This window comes from Sciurus carolinensis, chromosome 6 (assembly GCF_902686445.1).
Source record: "Sciurus carolinensis chromosome 6, mSciCar1.2, whole genome shotgun sequence".
NCBI lineage: Eukaryota > Metazoa > Chordata > Mammalia > Rodentia > Sciuridae > Sciurus > Sciurus carolinensis.
Window position 1 is genome coordinate 182,864 of NC_062218.1, and position 18,597 is coordinate 201,460.

General features: G+C 40.2%; 1 pseudogene; it reads left to right on the forward strand.

The window, feature by feature from the left end:
* Window positions 1–215: 215 nt before the first annotated feature.
* LOC124986924 (40S ribosomal protein S6-like) lies at window positions 216–1,005 on the forward strand (annotated as a pseudogene).
* Window positions 1,006–18,597: the final 17,592 nt, after the last annotated feature.

Genomic DNA, 18,597 nt, shown 5'->3' on the forward strand with positions numbered 1-18,597 from the left:
TGGGGAGAGCTACATAGAGAGTGAGGAGATGGTAGATGACTACACTGGAGGCCATGAGAGCAGGTGGTGAGTGGGGGAACACAGGGGTGGTGAGAGGACAGTGGAGGGCAAACCAGGAAGAGAAAGAGGAAGTGGTAGAGGAATTCTCAGGGACCTCAAAAGAAGGTGGTATAAGCTCTTTTTGTGGCAACTTGTGGGTGATCAGCTGCTCCAAAATGAAGCTGAATATCTCCTTCCCAGCCGCTGGCTGCCAGAAATTCATTGAAGTGGACGATGAACACAAACTTCATACTTTTTAAGAGAGGCATATGGCCTCTGATGCTCTGGGTGAACACAAACTTCATACTTTTTATGAGAGGCATATGGCTGACGCTCTGGGTGAAGAGTGGAAGGGTTATGTGGTCCGAATCAGTGGCGGGAACAACAAACAAGGTTTCCCCATGAAGCAGGGTTTCTTGACCCATGGCCATGTTTGTCTGCTACTGAGTAAGGGGCATTCCTGTTACAGACCAAGGCAAACTGGAAAGAGAAAACTCAAATCTGTTTGTGGTTGCATTGTGGATGCCAATGTGAGCATTCTCAACTTGGTTATTGTAAAAAAAAGGAGAGAAGGATATTCCTGGAGTTACGGATACTACTGTACCTCATAGACTGGGACCTAAAAGAGCTAGTAGAAATTGCAAACTTTTCAATCTCTGTAAGGAAGATAATGTCTGTCAATATGTTGTCAGAAAACCCTTAAACATGGAAGGTAAAAAACCCAGGACCAAAGCGCTGAAGATTCAGTGTCTTGTAACTCCATGTGTCCTGCAACACAAGTGCCAGTGTATTGCTCTGAAGAAATGGTGTACTAAGAAAAATAAAGAAGAGGCCGCAGAATATGCCAAACTTTTGGCCAAGAGAATGAAAGAAGTCAAAGAAAAATGCCAGGAACAGATTGCCAAGAGATGCAGGCTGTCCCCTCTGAGAGATTCTACTTCTAAATCTGAGTTTGGTCAAAACTAAGAGTTTTTTTTTTTTTTTTCTTCCGTGTATGAATTAGATTTTTATTACTTATGGTATTTTGGGAACTTTTTTTTTTTATTGTAAACAAATGGGATACATGTTGTTTCTCTGTTTGCACATGGCATAAAGGCATACCATTTGTGTAATCATTAATTTACATAGGGTAATGTTGTTTGATTCATTTTTTCCCTTCCCCCCCACACCTCCCACCCCTCTTTTCCCTCTATACAGTCCTTCCTTCCTCCATTCTTGCCCCCCTCCCTAACCCTAACTCTAACCCTAACACTAACCCCTCCCATCCCCCATTATGTGTCATCATTCACTTATCAGTGATATCATTCGTCCTTTGGTTTTTTGAGATTGGCATATCTCACTTACCATGATATTCTCCAGTTTCATCCATTTTTCTGCAAATGCCATAATTTTATCAATCTTTATGGCTGAGTAATATTCCATTATATATATATATATACCACAGTTTCTTTATCCATTCATCAGTTGAAGGGCATCTAGGTTGGTTCCACAATCTGGCTACTGTGAACTGAGCAGCTATGAACATTGATGTGGCTGTATCTCTGTAATATGCTGATTTTAAGTCCTTTGGGTATAGGCCAAGGAGTGGGATAGCTGGGTCAAATGGTGGTTCCATTCCAAGTTTTCTAAGGAGTCTCCACACTGCTTTCCAGGGTGGCTGCACTAATTTGCAGCCCCACCAGCAATGTATGAGTGTACCTTTCTCCCCACATCCTCACCAACACCTGTTGTTGCTTGTATTTTTGATAATCACCATTATAATTGGGGTGAGATGGAATCTTAGGGTGGTTTTGATTTGCATTTCTCTTATTACTAGAGATGTTGAACATTTTTTCATATGTTTGTTGATTGCTTGTAGATCTTCTTCTGTGAAGTGTCTATTCATTTCCTTAGCCCATTTGTCGATTGGATTATTTGCATTCTTGGTGTAGAGTTTTTTGAGTTCTTTATAGATTCTGGAGATTAGTGCTCTATCTGAAGTATGATTGGCAAAGATTTTCTCGCACTCTGTAGGCTCTTTCTTCGCATTGCTGATAGTTTCCTTTGCTGAGAGAAAGCTTTTTAGTTTGAATCTATCCCAGTTATTGATTCTTGCTTTTATTTCTTGTGCTATGGGAGTCCTGTTGAGGAACTCTGGTCCTAAGTTGACATGTTGAAGCTCTGGACCTACTTTTTCTAATATAATATGCAAGGTCTCTGGTCTGATTCCAAGGTCCTTAATCAATTTTGAGTTTAGTTTCCTGCATGGTGAGAAATATGGGTTTAGTTTCACTCTGTTGCATATGGATTTCCAATTCTCCCAGCACCATTTGTTGAAGAGGCTATCTTTTCTCCATTGCATTATTTTGGCCCCTTTGTCTAGTATGAGAAAATTGTATTTATTTGGGTTTGTGTCCATGTCCTCTATTCTGTACCATTGATCTACCTGTCTATTTTGGTACCAATACCATGCCGTTTTTGTTACTATTGCTTTGTAGTAGAGTTGAAGATCTGGTATTGCGATACCCCCTGCTTCACTCTTTCTGCCAAGGATTGCTTTAGCTATTCTGGGTTTCTTATTCTTTCAGATGAATTTCATAATTGCTTGCTCTATTTCTGTAAGGTACATCATTGGGATTTTAATTGGAATTGCATTGAATCTGTATAGCACTTTTGGTAGTATAGCCATTTTGACAATATTAATTCTTCCTATCCAAGAACATGGGAGATCTTTCCATCTTCTAAGGTGTTCTTTAATTTCTTTCTTTAGTGTTCTGTAGTTCTCATTGTAGAGGTCTTTCACCTCTTTTGTGAGATTGATTCCCAAGTATTTTATTTTTTTCAATGCTATTGTTAATGGGGTAGTTTTCCTAATTTCTCTTTCTGAAGATTCATCACTTATGTATAAAAATGCCTTAGATTTATGTGCATTGATCTTATATCCCACTACTTAACTGAATTCACTTATGAGATCTAAGAGTTTCCTGGTGGAATTTCCTGGTTCCTCTAAGTATATAATCATATCATCAGCACATAGGGATAGTTTGAGTTCTTCTTTTCCTATTTGTATCCCTTTAATTTCTTTGGTCTGTCTAATTGCTCTGGCTAGAGTTTCAAGGACGATATTGAAAAGAAGTGGTGAAAGAGGGCATCCCTGCCTTGTTCCAGTTTTTAGGGGGAATGCTTTCAGTTTTTCACCATTTAGAATGATATTAGCCATGGGCTTAGCATAGATGGCCTTTACAATGTTAAGGAATGTTCCCACTATCCCTATTTTTTCTAGTGTTTTGAGCATGAAGGGGTGCTGTAATTTATCAAATGCTTTTTCTGCATCTATTGAAATAATCATGTGATTCTTGACTTTAAGTCTATTGATACGGTGAATTACATTTATTGATTTTCTGATGTTGAACCAACCTTGCATCCCTGGGATGAAACCCACTTGATCATGGTGCACTATCTTTTTAATATGTTTTTGTATGCGATTTGCTAAAATTTTGTTTAGGATTTTTGCGTCGATGTTCATTAAGGATAATGGTCTGAAATTTTCTTTCCTCGGTGTGTCTCTGTCTGATTTAGGTATCAGGGTAATAATGGCTTCATAGAATGAGTTTGGGAGGGTTCCCTCCTCTTCCATTTTATGGAATACTTTGAGAAGTATTGGAATGAGCTCTTCTTTAAAGGTTTTGTAGAACTCGGCTGAGAACCCATCTGGTCCTGGACTTTTATTTGTTGGTAGGCTTTTGATGACTTCTTCTATTTCATTACTTGAAATTGGTCTATTTAAATTGTGTATGTCCTCCTCGTTCAGTTTAGGCAATTCATATGTCTCTAGAAACCTGTTGATCTCTTCAAAATTTTCTATTTTGTTGGAGTATAGATTTTCAAAATAGCTTCTAATTATGTTTTATATTTCAGTCTTGTCTGTTGTGATATTTCCTTGTTCATTCCGAATTTTAGTGATTTGGGTTTTCTCTCATCTTCTCTTTGTTAGTGTGGCTAAAGGTTTATCGATTTTATTTTTTCGAAGAACCAACTATTTATTTTGTCAATTTTTTGTATTGTTTCTTTTGTTTCAATTTTGTTGATTTCAGCTCTGAGTTTAACTATTCCCTGTCTTCTACTACTTTTGGTGTTGGTCTGTTCTTCTTTTTCTAGGGCTTTGAGCTGTGGTGTTAGGTTGTTTATTTGTTGAGTTTTACTTCTTTTTTTAAATGCGCTCCATGAAATAAATTTTCCTCTAACTACTGCTTTCATAGTGTCCCAGAGTTTTTGATATGATGTTTCTTTGTTCTCATTTACCTCTAAGAATTTTTTAATTTCCTTCCTAATATCTTCTGTTATCCATTCATCATATAATAGCATATTGTTCAATCTCCAGGTGTTGGAGTAGTTTCTGTTTTTTACTCTTTCATTTATTTCTAACTTCAATCCATTATGATCTGATAGAATACAAGGTAGTGTCTCTATCTTTTTGTACTTGCTAACATTAGCTTTGTGGCATAATATATGGTCTATTTTAGAGAAGGATCCATGTGCTGCTGAGAAGAAAGTGTATTCGCTCTTGGTTGGATGGTATATTCTATAAATGTCTGTTAAGTCTAAATGATTGTGTTATTGAGATCTATGGCTTCTTTGTTCAATTTTTGTTTGGAAGATCTGTCCAGTGGTGAGAGAGGTGTGTTAAAATCACCTAGTATTTTTGTGTTATGGTCTACTTGGTTTCTAAAATTGAGAAGGATTTGTTTGACATACATGGATGAGCCACTGTTTGGGGCATAGATGTTTATGATTGTTATATCTTGCTGATTTATGCTTCCCTTAAGCAGTATGAAATGTCCTTCTTTATCCCTTCTGACTAACTTTGGCTTGAAGTCCACATTACCTGAAATGAGGATGGATACCCCAGCTTTTTTGCTGAGTCCATGTGCATGGTATGTTTTTCCCCATCCTTTCACCTTTAGTCTATGGGTATCTCTTTCTATGAGGTGAGTCTCTTGCAGACAACATATTGTTGGATCTTTCTTTTTAATCCAATCTGCCAGTCTATGTCTTTTGATTGATGAGTTCAGGCCATTAACATTCAGGGTTATTATTGAGATATGATTTGTATTCCCGGTCATTTGGTTCATTTTTTAAATTTTATTTAGTTATTTATTTTTTGACACAACTTGGTTCCTCCTTTATTTGACAGTTCCTTTAGGATAATTCCTCCCTTTGCTGATTTGCTTCTTTGTTTTTTATCTCTTCCTCATGGAATATTTTGCTGAGAATGTTCTGTAATGCTGACTTTCTTTTTGTAAATTCTTTTAGCTTTTGTTTATCATGGAATGATTTTATTTCATCGTCAAATTTGTAGGTAAGTTTTGCTGGGTATAAGATTCTTGGTTGGCATCCATTTTCTTTCAGAGCTTGAAAAATGTTGTTCCAGGCCCTTCTAGCTTTTAGGGTCTGGATTGAAAAATCTGCTGATATCCATATTGGTTTCCCCCTGAACGTAATTTGGCTCTTTTCTCTCACAGCCTTTAAAATTCTGTCTTTATTTTGTATGTTAGGTATTTTCATTATAATGTGACTTGGTGTGGGTCTGTTGTAATTTTGTGTATTTGGAGTCCTATAAGCCTCTTGAACTTTATTTTCCATTTCATTCTTCAGATTTGGGAAATTTTCTGATATTATTTCATTGAACAGATTGTTCATTCCTTTGGTTTGTTTCTCTAAGCCTTCCTCAATCCCAATAATTCTCAAATTTGGTCTTTTCATGATATCCCATAGTTCTTGGAGATTCTGTTCATGTTTTCTTACCATCTTCTCTGTTTGTTCAACTTTGTTTTCAAGGTTAAATATTTTGTCCTCAATATCTGAGGTTCTGTCTTCCAGGTGTTCTATCCTATTGGTTGTGCTTTCTATGGAGTTCTTAATTTGGTTTATTGTTTCCTTCATTTCAAGGATTTCTGTTTGGTTTTTTTCAATATCTCTAACTCTTTATTGAAATGATCTTTTGCTTCCTGTATTTGCTCTTTTAACTGTCGATTGGTGCGATCATTCAATGCCTGCATTTGCTCTTTCATCTCATCATTTGCTTCCCTGATCATTTTAATTCTGTACATTCTGAACTCCCTTTCTGTCATTTCTTCTGCCATGCTGTCGTTGGATTTTATTGATGTAACATCTGGATTTGTTTGGGGCATTTTCTTCCCTTGCTTTCTCATATTGTTCAGGAATCAGTGGATCATTAAGATATTGCTGTTTTCCTCTATTGATTTATAATGTCCCTGAAGATTGCTAGTATATCCCCTCTTATCCTTCAGTAGCCTGAAGTCTTGGAGGAAGTTGATAATGCGGTGCTCCACAAGGAAGCTGCCTCTCTAGGGGTGGTGACCCTCAGGTGGGATATATTCCCTGATAGTGGGCAGAGGTGCCTCCACTTGTTGACCAATGGTCATCCAAAGGGGAACTAGGCTGCGGGCTGAGGCAAGGCCTGTTTGTGCCTGTGTCTCTGGTTTTACCATCCCTGTGGGAAAACCTCACCTGGCAGGGAAGACTCACCTGGTGGGGAGGTCTCGCTGGTCAGTTCCCCTCCTAGAGGTTCCCCTCAATCTACAACTACCACCGGGTCTGGGCTGCCTTCCTCTTCAACGTTCCCAGGGGCCCGGACCTACCTCCTGGGCCTGGGAGCCTCACCCTTCGCAGACGAGTCTCCTTAGGCTGCCTCTCCTCAGAGAATCTGCCCGCAGTCCTGGAACCTTAGCTCCGCCCCTCAGCGTGTCTCTGTGCGGCTCTTCCACCAAGAAGCCGCCTAGGTCCTGGGACCCTGCTCTGCACCTAATCGCCTGGCTATGCGGCCCCTCCTCTGAGCCACCACCTGGAGCCCTGTACAATAGCTCCGAGTCCCAGAGACCCGCCACACTCCTCTTCCTCTGGACAGCTGCCTGGTGTTCCGACGCAGTCACTAGGAGTCCAAGCAACTCACTTCGCGTCTCCTCCTCCCACCAACTGCCCGTAGCCCTAGGCAGTCACTCCAAGTCCAAGTGACCCGCCCTGTTCCTCCTCCTCCTCGGGGTAGCCCCCCGGGTGTTCAGGAGCAGTTGCTCCGAGACCAAGTGACCCACAACACTCCTCCTCCAGGCAGGCCACCAGTGTTCAGGAGCAGTTGCTTTGAGTCCAAACGACTCACCACTCACCTCCTCCTCTGAGCAGCCACCTGGAGCTCTGATGCAGTCACTGCCAGACAAAGCGACCCGCCAAGTTCCTTCTCTTCCTTCGGGCAAGCCCCCCGGTGTTCTGACGCAGTCACTAGGAGTCTAAGCATCTCACTTCGCGTCTCCTCCTCCCACCAACTGCCCGTAGCCCTAGGCAGTCACTCTGAGTCCAAGTGACCCGCCCTGTTCCTCCTCCTCCTCAGGGTAGCCCCCCGGGTGTTCAGGAGCAGTTGCTCCGAGACCAAGCGACCCACCACACTCCTCCTCCAGGCAGGCCACCAGTGTTCAGGAGCGGTCACTTTGAGTCCAAACAACTCACCACTTGACTCCTCCTCTGAGCAGCCACCCGGAGCACTGATGCAGTCACTGCTAGACAAAGCGACCCGCCAAGTTCCTTCTCTTCCTTCGGGCAGCCCCCCAGTGTTCAGAAGCGGTCGATCTGAGTCTAAACAGCTCACCATGCAGCTCCTCTTCAGGCAGCAGCCCGGAGCCCCAGTGGTTGCTCCAAGTCCAAGTGTTGTGCTGAGCAGCCACCTCTACGATGATCCCAGTTGTCCGTGTTCACTGCTCCAGTGGGGGGAGGGGCGTCTCGCCGGGCAACTCTACTTCACAAAGTTCCCTGCTTTCCGGGACTACCGCCCCATCCGGGACGCCTCCCCAACGGGAGAGACTCACTCGGCGACTGTGAGTTGGTCCCAAGTCTCTCACTATCTCCTCTTTTGAATCCTGCGTCCTGGAGCAACATGAAATGCAGTCGCTCTCTAGTCCGCCATCTTGAAACCTCAAAACTAAGAGTTTTTAAGAGAGCAACAAATAAATAAGATCTGGCTTCAAAAAAAAAAGAAGGTGGTATAAGCAGTCACTATGCCAAGAAGAGGTGGTAGAAGAATACACAGGAGATGATAGGAGTTGGAGTTGGTGGAGAGCTACAAAGGAAGAGAAGGTTGGGGAAGGTTGCATAGGGACCATAAGGGGAGATGGTAGAAGGCTGACCAGAGAGAAGTAGAGGAGGTGGTGGAGGGCTACAAGGGAGATGACAGGATGTCATGGAGAGCTGGTCAGGAAGATACGAGAGGAGGTGGTAGAGGGTAAACTGGGGCTTTGAAAGGAGAAAGTATAGGGTTACACCAGATATGTGAATAGGTGGTGGTATTCTACCAGGGGAGGAGATAGTGGAGGGGTACCCAGAAGATGAGAGGAGGTGGTAGAGGGCTATGCAGATGAGAGAAAATAGTTGTGGGGCTAAAAGAGGGAGTTGAGAGGAAGTGATGGAGGTCTTCACAAGAGATGAGAGCAGGTAGATGGTAGAGAGTTACACAGAGTGGGTGAAGAGAAGGTTGTGAAAGTATACACAAAAGGCAGTGAGAAGAGGTGGTAGAGGGCTGCACAAGAGGAGATAAGAGCAGATAGTTGGGAAGAGATAAGAGGAAGAAGTAGAGGCTACACAGGAGGCCATGAGGGAAAGTGGTGCAGGGGAAATGGCAGATTGCTATGCAGCTGCCTCTAAGAGATTGCAGTCAAGTGTTACACAGGGGACTGAGAAAGGAGGTAGTGGAGGGATATACAGGAGATGAGAGCAGTTGGTGAAGAAAAACAGAGGATTTGAGAGGTGTTGGTGGAGGGCTACAGAGAATGGAATGAGAAGAGATGGTGGAGTGCCAAAAAGAGACCATGAGAGGTCAAGGGCTACTCATGGAGCCTTGAGAGGAGGTGAGAGTACTCAGGAGTGGATAAGAGGAGGTGGTGAAGGCCTAAATGGGGAGAGGAGAGGAGAAGGTGGAGGACCACACAGGAAGCTGTGAGATAAGTGGTGTAGGACCACAGAGCAGGTCATAGGTGGTAGTCAAGGGAAACACAGTATGGAGAATAGTATCTCAGGGATGCTGAATTCCCAGAAAGTCTTGGTTTGACCCTGATCCTGACCTCTCTTGCCTATCCATATCTCTAAAACACTAAACCTATTTCCTATCTCCTAACTCTTACCTCACCCTAGAAACCCTAAGCCTAAGCCCACAAACCATGTACTTCTGTTTAACATCAACTCTTTAAACCATCCCCACCTATCCTGTACCCAACACCTGGCCACAACCCCAGACTACAAATACACTCAGGCCCAACCCCAACCATAATTCCCACTCTAACCCTAATGTTCACCATATAATTTTGATTTCCTGATCTTAACCTTGAGGAGGGGCTGGGCTTCAGCATGGCTGACCTTGAGAAGGGGATGGCCTCAGTGTGGATGACATATGAATGCTGGCCTCATTCCTCCATCCAGGGCTAATTGGCCACATCTGCTCAATTCTTGGAGGGTATTTTTCTGGATCAAGTTGGAGAGATTCAAGGCCTGATTTGCCTGAATGTGAACTTGACCTGAAACAATCGATCCACTTTTTCCATAGTCATTGTGACTTTTGCCCCTGAGTGTCACATCAGCCTTGTACTGGGACATTTTTTATACCCTGTTAATAGTATTAAAACAGGCTCTGAGCATTGAGATGGCTGCCCTGGAGCGCATGTGGATAAGTGGGCACAATCCAAAACCCCATTCCCAGCTCCCTCACCACCTTCACCATCTCCAAGGAAAGGAAGGAGGGATCTCAGTCCTTGACTGGGACAGTGTTCTCTGAGTCAGATGTTACTTCTGGGGATGGGATGCTGTCCCAGGAGTGACTGAGGGTGAAGAAGTGGGGTGAGGGGTGTTCACACAGCTGTACCTAACCTCATCCTCAGTCTGGACCCTATGCCCATCTCAACCTCTATGAGCTCTGACCACAAGAATCCTGGCCAGGAATGGGTTTGAGGTCGGGCTGCCCACCCCCCAGACAATGGTGTCTGGGTTCTGACCAAGAGGATTTCCTAACTTCAAACTCATTTACCAGCCAGAAGTGGCCTTTGTCAGACCCTCCAGGTATGTCCTGACTCAATCTAGGCTCCAAACATAGCTTCTTCTCTGCTCAGGGGGATCAGTGTCCAATCTGACCAGTCATCCATGCAGGCCAGACCAGGAGTTGCCCTTTCCAGTCCCGGCAAGGGGATGGCTGGGGGTTGTTGGTATCATTCATACCAATCTCCCAGGAAAAGAGGAGATAGAGGCTGGTTCTACTGGCCCACTAGAGCTACAAGGACCCCAATTGGACAAATGGGCAAACACAGTGCTCTTGCAGTAAGGCTCCTTGAACCTAGGAAGACCTAGCCAAAAGCTAGGAGCACAAAAGTGCAACCAGAACTGCTTTTGCCAGGTCAAGAGATTCCTGGGACACTTGGAGATTTACCTATGCAGCTGGAAGTCAGTTTTCACTCTCTTTCTTTATTTCTCTCTTCTTGTACTGCTTCTATTCATGGCAGCAAGGAAGAGAGAAACTCAGATTTTCCCTCTTCATTCTTCCATGACTTTCCATTCCTCTCAGCCTTCTTTTTCTATTTGGAATCCCAACTGTCTTCAATCATACTGGGTCAGGACATGTGCTCATGTGACCCACCAGCCTCAGCATATGGAATCACTGGTACCACAGGCCTCCACCCCTGCCTGTTTCTAATTTTGGAATGTCTGAATTATCTTCTAATTTGTTCATCCTGATCCCAAATGGATTCTCTCTTCACAGGTCTGATTCGTGGCCTCTTGAGCACAATTTGATGTGTCTTCTGCCAACAACAGTGGTTAACTTCTCATTCTGAAGACACATTTTATACATTATTTGTATTCCATAAATGTCTGTTTTCTCTGATGCTTCTTCAGTTATCATTCACTCACCACTTCTGCTGTCTTCTCTCCTTCACTCTCTTTCCTTATCTCTCATGATGAAGAAAGGCAGTGTGAGAGAAATTTGACTTTTCCTTCTGTTTCTTCCATGACTTTCCATTCCTCACAAGCCCTCTTTGTCTCCATGGTGTCCCAGCTGTATTCCCAGAGGCTGGGCCCAAACACCTGCAAACCCCAGCCTCAACCTCTGAAACTGTAGTTACCTTAGCCTACCCCACCTACTGTTTCTGACTTGGAAAGTCTGAATTATCTTCTATTTTATTCCTCCTGATCTCATGTGAAAATTCTCTGAAGATTTGACTTCTGAGCACTAAACACATTTTTGAGATTTCTTTTGACACCAATTGTGGTTAACTTCTCAACTGGAAAAACAATTTTGTAGGTTACTAGAATCACAAAAACATTTTAATTTAGTCTGATTTTGTTTCTTGCTTGTCATCCACTCATGTAATCACAGTCCTGGGAATCCAACCCCAGGCATCACGCTTGCAGGGAAAGGTTCTACCACTGAGCTCCATTGAAAACCCCAGGAGGTGAGCAGTTCAAGGATTGGAAGACTCCCTTCCCCAACACACACCACAAAGACCAGAAGAGACAGCCGGAGTCTATTTAGATAGACTTAAGAGGAAGCCCAGACTTCTTGGGGTGCCTGTGCGTGTATTCTTTTCAGGGACAACTCAAAGGATATTCTGACCAGTGACCAGGGAAGTTGAGAAAGGAGAATGGATGGCATGTTGCAAGTGATCCTGGGCAGCATCATGAGACTATCTTGTAAAGGACTCACTACTGCCAGGGCCGCCAGTGGCCAAGGGGCAGTGTGGTGACCCTTGGTAGCCTGTGGACACAGTGCTGCAAGCGGCATAGAGCATAGGAGCCTCAGCCCTGATGTACAGGACCCACTCTGCTCTTGGTGCACAAATTCACAGAGAAATAGTGGATAACAACAGAAAATGGGAATAGTGGGAATCAGCGATCGCACACAGGAAGCTCTGGGAGATGTTTACTGTAGTCCACCTGAAGTTGGACAAAATTTAAAAACAATATGAGTTTGGAAAGTGTGAAAACTTCCAGTGAACTCCATTCTCCTGTATCAGAAGAAATAACTGAAATTAGTGAGGCACTTTCAGAAAACCCAGGGATTGTGAACAAACCTTGTTATGAAAATGGTTGGCTGAAGAAGATGATGCCAAGTGAACTTTCAAAACTAGATGACTTAATGAGTGAATAAGTGTTTGAGAAACATGCAAATTTATTGGGGAATGAAAATGGCACCCTAAGTAAATTGATATGGAATAACTTCAACATAGTTGTCTTAAGTCAGTGGCAGGGAGAGAAGATACAAAGAGAAACTTCTCTCAACATGGCTACTAGAGGAAGATAACCCTAAACTTCCCAACAATTGCAGATAAACACAACATGCACCTTTTACTATTTCTTATGATTTTTAGAGTAAGCTTTAGGTTCTGGTATTCAGAGTTTATGACATTATCTGTGGTAAAAAACTACTTATAAAATTATGTAATCCAAGGATAATCTTGTTATAAACCTTGTATAGTATTGTAACTTGCTTAGATCCACCCCTGGATTTGGGTCAATATACTTAATGATCTTCCTATTGGAAAAAACTGGGCATGGAGGAAAGTATTTGTTGTATAGTTTCAGAAGAACAATACTGTCTTAGTTTTATAATATACTGCATTTGCTGGTGCTAGTTTTATACAATGAAGCAATGACTTTGCATCAAAATAAGAAACAAATAAAACATTCAACTAAAAAACAAACAAAAAAAGAGGCTGGGGCTGTCAAGTAGCATGCCCCTAGTTTCCATTCTCAAGTTCATGAAAAATTATCTTATTCTCTTTGTCCTTCTCTCTTCCACTCTTTTCTTATTTAGCTTTCTTGAAAGGCTGCATGAAAGAGGGAAACTTGACTCTCTCCCCTTCTTTTTCTCCTCAGTTTCTCCACTGGTTTGGCTGATCAGAGGCCTGTACTCCTGCACTCACATGATCCCAGCCTCAGCGACTGGCAAAGCTGAAACCCCAGGCCACCACTCCTGGTGCTGACACCACAGGCTGCCACGTCTGTTGAGGTATCACAGGCTGTCATACAGAACTTTCTTCCAGTACCAACTCCAGCTCAATTTGCCACTAGCAAAAAATTTTGTAGATTACTAGCCCACCATAAATTTTTTTTTTTTTTTTTGGCCATATATTCTGGTCATCATTCATCCATTCACTTACTTATACTGCAGTCCTGAGAATCCATTCCCAGCATTACACATCCCAGGGAATGAGTCTACCACTGAGTTTCATCCTCAGCCATGGGAGATATAGAGGAGACTCCATATTCCTCAACAACATGAAGTGTCCAGGAAGAAAGGTAATATGAAAGAGAGACACTCAACTTTTCCTTCATGGTTTCTTCCATGACTTTACATTCTTCTCAGCCTCTCCTTTTCTCCTCAGACTCCTGGCTGTTTTCCTCAAGCTAGGCTTCTACACCTGCATTAATGTATTCCCTAGTCCCACCTTCTGGAATTGCTGATTCTCGTTATGGAAGATCCAAATTGTCTGCTAATTTATTCATCCTGATCATGCACAAAATTTCTCTGCACAGATTGACTAATGTCCTTTTGAACACACTGATACTTCTGACACCATCTCTCTGCTAAACTCTCTGTTAACCTCTCTGCTAAAAAGAAATTCTGCATGTTATGAGCATCACATAAACATTTTTGTTGTGCCTTATTTTTGTTTGTTTGTTTGGTTGGTTTAGTTCCCATGCATTCGTTCATTTATATTGCATCCTGGAAATTTAATCCCAGGCATCACAAATTCCAAAGACATGCTCTACCCCTGAGTCCTCTCCCAATCCCCAGGCAGCTAACTTCAAGGCAAATAGGACACAGTGTTACCCAACAATACTAAGCTCATGGTAATTACTCATGAAATTGTTTATTTCCCTTAATGATATCTTTCAAATATATCTTAAATAATATGCTTGAATAGGCAGATGACAACACACACAGGGAAAGATAAATGGTAAAGGGCATGTAGCTTTCATGCCCTCTGCAAATGCACCCTCCAAGAACCTTCAGCAACACAATGCCTTTAAACCATGCTCTTTTGTTTTATATGGATATTTCATTAAGTAGCCATGATTCATTAAATCATTGCCCAGTTTGATCAGCTGAACTTTCAGCTCTTCAATCCTCCCCAAATGTGTGGGACTCAAGTTCAACTCTCTAATCACAGGGTTTGTTCCATTGCACCCAGTCATCTTGGGCCACCCAGGAGCACTACACCATCGATCACCTCATTGACATCAAACAGGCACACTGATTCATAGATTCACGGAACTGGGTAGAGACCAAATATGTCTTTCTCGTTATGGCCTAATAACCAACAAAATTGAAGAAAAATTCTGATATATATATATATCTCCTTGTACATACCTGCAACAATATAAAATGTGCAGCCCATGTGTGGAATAGTTTGCTGTTTCCTCAAAGGGTTAAAAGTAGAATTACTACTCAACAACTCTGTTCCTAGGTATTTACCCCCAAAGAACTGAAAGGGGGTGTTCAAAAACATGAATGCATGTGCTCTTTCTGTCTGTTGAATTCATGAAATTAAGGGACAGGCTTACAGAGTTCCAGAAAAAAAAAACCCTGGATCTGAGTGGAAAAGAAGTATTTCTCTCAGTTGGGGTAGATGGTGAGAGTGAGGACTGATTTCCATGGAGAAACTTGCTGATGTCCTGTTCTGCGGGTTGTGTGGTAATTACCTGGGAGTTGCCCTGCATTGAGTAAAATACACTGGTGTTTCATGTAGAGGTGCAAATCTAGTAGAGCAATGGCCACTGGGGAATGTGGGTGAAAGGATGCAGAAGACTTTGCACCACAACAGCAGGGTTCCTGTAAGCTTAGCACTGTCAGGAAGGCAATTGTCTTTTAAAGACCATGTTCATGTCTGGCCAGGAAACAGACATCTGATGTCCTAGAGAGGCTGACCCTCACAGACTCAGTCCAGGCAAAGCTGTGAAGCCATGACACTTGTAAGAACGTCTGTCAGGAGAAGCCATTGTGTGGACACCACCGTAGTATTAGAGGTTACTTTTTAGATATTAGCAGTAGGAGACCACTGAGTAAATATTATATTAATATGAGAGAACAGAGTGCGGATATTATGTAAGAAATTAAGAAATTAAGGTCACTATCCAGATGTTATTATTCTAGTAGCAAGTGGTCCTGGTTAGCAATTATATAAGCATTTCCACTCTATGCACATGATGATAATGGTATTTGGGGCAACAGTGTGCATATTACATTAGCATTAGAGGCCACAGTGAAGACATTACAATAGTGTTAGAGGCCATACTGTGTACATTATGTTCATGTTAAAGACCACAGGAAAGGTATTATATTAATTGGAAGCCACAGTAAAGACATTAGTTTCAGAGGTCTCACTGAGGGTTATAGATGAGTGACAGAAGCAACAGGGTGAATTTTATATTAATGAGTGAGGGAATATTAAATGGGTGCCAGAAGCCTCATTCATGACTGTCAGAGAACAAAGTGGGGTGAATGAATAGTACATGAGTGTCAGAGGGCACAAGGATGACATTATGTTGAGTGTCAGAGGGCACAGTGGAGATGTTATTTGTCAAGTTCACAGGGGGATGTATTTCAGTGTGAGAGGTCACAGTAAAGGTATGTGAATTTCAGAGGTCACTCGTGAGTATGTTATAGGAGTGTCAGACCCCACCATAGGAATATTTTACTAATATTAAAGGTCACACTGCAGCTATTATATTAATTTTGAATACTAAAATATGGAATATTTTAATATTCCATAATATTAAATTAATATTAAAGAATATAGGGCAGCTATTATATTAGTTTTAGATGCTATAGTGTGTTTAATATTACATTAATATTAAAGACCATAATGTACATATTATATTTAGATGCTATACTATTGATATTCCATTGAATTAAAGGACAAAAGGCAATTATTATATTAGTTTTAGATGCTATATTATGAACACTAAGTTAATATTAAAGGGAACAAGGAAACTACAATATTAATTTTAGATGCTATGATATGATTACAAATAATATTAAAGCTTGTAGAGCAGCTATGATATTAGATTTAGATGCTATAATATAGATATCACATTAATATTGAAAGTCGAAGGGCACTTATTATGTTAGTTTCAGATGTCATAGTATGAATATTTGTATTAAAGTTTACAGGTGACCTATCATATGTTTTAGATACTATTATAATCTCTTATTAGTAATAAGAGTCACAGGGCAGTTAATATATTAGTGTTGGACACAGTAGTATGGATATCATATTAGTATTAAAAAAAGACAGAACACCTATTATAAGAATTTTAGAGCTTGAGTATGGATTTATATTAACATTAAAGGACAGAGGGCAACTATTATATCAGTTTTAGATGCTATAACATGGATATCATATTAATATTAAAGACCATAGGGTACATATTATATTAGTTTTAGATGGTATATTATAGACATATATTAATTTTGGATGCTATGGTATGGATATTATGTTAGTATTAAAGATCACAGGCAGCAATTACATTAGTTTTATATACTATTGTATGAGTGTCATATTAATTAAAGACCACAGTACTGGATGAATTAGTTTCAGATGCTATAGTATGGATATTATATTAATATTAAAGGCCACAGAGCAGCTTTATATAAGTTTCAGATGCTATAGTATGAATCTATTAGTAGTAATAAGGCCACAGGGAAGCTATTATATTAACTTTACTTGGTAAAATATGAATATCACATTAATATTAAAAGCAAAATTATATTCATTTTGGAGGTCACACTATGGATATGATGTTAACCCTAAAGGCCAAACAGCCACTAATATATTATTTTTGGACACTATAGTATGGATATTATATTAATAATAAAGTCCACAGGACAGCTATTATATTACTTTGAGATGGTATAGTATCAATATTACATTAGTATTAAGGGCCAAGAGGCCATGATTTTATTAGTATAAGATACTATAGTATGGGTAAGAAATTACTATTAAAGGCCACAGCTATTATATTAGTTTTAGATGCTATAGTGTCAATATTCATTAATATAAAAGGCCATAGGCCAGTTATTATATTACTTTAGGATGGCATATTGATATTAAATTAATAATAAAATAAATGTAGCATGTAGCAGCTATTAAACTGGTTTCAGATGCTACTGAATACATATAACTTTATAATTAAATGCCATATGTCATCTATTATATAATTTTTTATGTTAAAGTATGGGTATTACATTAGTAGTGAAGGCCAAATGCAGTTATTATATTAGGTTAAGATGTTATAGCACCCACATTAGTATTAAAGGACACAGGTCAGCTATTATATCAGTTTTAATGCTATAGAAAGAATGTTACATTAATTCTAAAGGTCATAGAGCAGCTTTTGTATCAGTTTTAGAAGTTATGGTTTGGATCTCATGTTGGTGTTAAAGGCCATGGTTTGTGGTATTAGTTTTAGGTATTATAGGATGGATATCATATTAGTATAGAAGGCCACAGTGCGGCTGTAATGCTACATTAGGATGCTATAGTACAGATAATATGTGAGTATTAAAGACCAGAGCAGTGATTGTATTAGGGTTAGGTGCTATGGTATGGATATCACATTAGTGCTAACGATCACAGTGCAACTATTATGTCAGTTTTAGATGCTTTATAATAGATATTATGTTAGTAATAAAGGCCACAGGCAAATATTATATCAATTTTAGATGAGATAGTATGGATATCATGTTCATGTTCGAGGCAACAGGGCAACTATTATGTCAATTTTATATGCTATAGTATGAATATCATATCTATATTAAAGGTCATAGTACAACTATTATATTAGTTTTAGATGTTATTCCATTGATATCATATTAGTAGTCAAGGTCACAGGTAGATATCATATTAGTTTTACATGATATAATATAGTCATCATATTAATACTAATTACACATGGTGCTATTATATTAGTTTCAGATGTTATAGCATCAATATTATTTTAGAATTAAAGCCACAGGGAATTTATTGAATTACTTTTATATATTACTTATATTTTATTAGTGTTAAAGATCACAGGTTAGCTATTATATTATTTTTAGATGCTACTGTATAGCTATCATTTGGTATTAAAGATGACAGAGCAGCTAATATGGCAATTTTAGATGCTATGATATAGATGCATTATTATTAAGTGTCACAGGACAGCTATGATAGTTTTATAAGTCACAGTATGGACATTAGATTATTTATGACTAACATATTAGTTTAATGTGTTATATTTTGGAAGTCATAATAATACTGAAGGCCACAGGACAACATATATATATCAGTTTTAGATGCTATAGTGTGGATATAATTTTAGTATGAAAAGCCACAGGATGGTTATTATATTAATTTTATTTTATTTTTTATTTTATTTTATTTTATTTTATTTTATTTTATTTTTGCGGTGCTGGAGATTTGAACCCAGGGCCTTGTGCTTACAAGGCAAGCACTCTACCAACTGAGCTATATCCCCAACCCTATATTA